Below are 1,833 nucleotides of genomic sequence, written 5' to 3' on the forward strand. Positions count from 1 at the left end.
ATGTGTCTCCATAACATCTCCAGGCAATTCTGTAGCAACTATGGTTACCCTTTTCGTGCTTCAGTTCTCTCTCTGCCAGTTACACTGATTTTTTTTCCCAAATGCAGTGACTCTTTTTGTTTAAAAATCTGTACATTCTTGTTTTGCAGATTCAGATATTTTTTCAAGTTTCTGACAGCATAATTGTTTGGGACATTTCAGCCTGCAGAGCATCTTTATTTTTCTATCCTGCTTTACTTAGTGCTTTGTTAGCATTTTAATAATCCACTAGTGACCTACATCTCCGATAGAGGATATCCTTAGCAGTTTGAATTCTATTAAGTAATATTTTAAAAGATCAGGAAGTTTGAGGTCCTCATCAGCTGATACCTGTGCTTCTATTTTTCCTGTTTTATCAAATGGTTCTGAAACTTTAAGAAAAAAACTTGCATACATCTGTTGAATCCTGAGTTCCTAAAGCAGATGATGAAGAACCAATTCTATTGCAATCATAGCCAGCGCTTTTGTGGGATCTTGATCCTATCAGATTTAGTAGATGTACCCTCCACTTGGTTATGATATCCTAAAAGGAATATTCATTCATGCTCAAAGAAATCATCTACAGCCTTTACTCCAGAAACAACTACTCCATCTGCTGATTTAACCATGTTTTTAAAGAAATCTTCAAGTTTCTCTTTTTTATTTTTTTCCTTCCACACACAAATCTTTATTAAATTCCAAGAAGATGTAGAAATTTAAATCTTTCCTTAAAATAGGATGTGCTGCCCCATGACACAGGAACACTTCGTGCATTGCCACGGTCTTTTTGAATATTGCCAAATACTCAGCTTCCAACTCCTGTTTCATCTTTATGAATTCTTCCTTTGTCATAGACCCTTTTCCAAGTTTCTGTACTTCTTCGCTTGAAGCATCACAATCAGGTCTCAGCAGTGCTGGATGGATAATGTAACCTGCATAGTCTTCATTTTCAACAAAGGAATCATTAAGCCAGGTAAATTTCTCATGCTGTCCAACAACAGAAAACTCATTTTATTTAAAATTTGGCAATGAACTCTGTGTGAACAATGAATTTTACTTTATCTCTCTCACTAAGAGAATCAGATATGTCCACCCATAAAGCAGCATCACTTTGAAAATTTTCACTTTGAAAATCTCCATTTATTGCTTTAGGTCCAAGATCCTTCCTGAGAGGAAGTTGGGGCTGTTGTCCAGATCTTCCATCATGGCTGCTCTGAGGCAGGAGGGGCAATATGTTTTATACACAATGAGATGTAGGGAAACTGTGCTCTGTTCACTGCAGTATGGGGGCTCCTTTTTTGTGTGTTGCCTTTTTTGCAGCACATGGAATTTCTCTAATTGTGGCACACATGGGCTTAGTTGCCCCATGGCATGTAGGATCTTAGTTACCCAACCCACGATTTGAATCTTCATCCCCTGCATTGGAAGGTAGGTTCTTAACCACTGGACCCCAGGGAAGTCCCTGGTGCTCTGTTTTATACTATACTTTTAATGAGGCATTACTTCTGTGTATAGATAAATTTTCATAAATTTTGACATGAGTATACAGGAGAAAAGGAAAGATATAGGCATCTGAATGCAGAGTTCCAAAGAATAGCAAGAAGAGAAGAAAGCCTTCCTCAGCGATCAATGCAAAGAAATAGAGGAAAACAACAGAATGGGAAAGACTAGAGATCTCCGCAAGAAAATTAGAGATACCAAGGGAATATTTCATGCGAAGATGGGCTCGATAAAGGACAGAAATGGTATGGACCTAAGAGAAGCAGAAGATATTAAGAAGAGGTGGCAAGAATACACAGAAGAACTGTACAAAAA

General features: G+C 37.7%; 1 pseudogene; it reads right to left on the reverse strand.

Moving 5' to 3' along the window:
• Positions 1-575: 575 nt before the first annotated feature.
• LOC147371487 (sorting nexin-6 pseudogene) lies at positions 576-1,224 on the reverse strand (annotated as a pseudogene).
• Between the last annotated feature and the right edge of the window lie 609 nt (positions 1,225-1,833).

The sequence above is a fragment of the Bos grunniens genome, chromosome 5, assembly GCF_055505025.1.
Source record: "Bos grunniens cultivar Pamir isolate PY7600 chromosome 5, Bosgru_T2T1.0, whole genome shotgun sequence".
Classification (NCBI taxonomy): domain Eukaryota; kingdom Metazoa; phylum Chordata; class Mammalia; order Artiodactyla; family Bovidae; genus Bos; species Bos grunniens.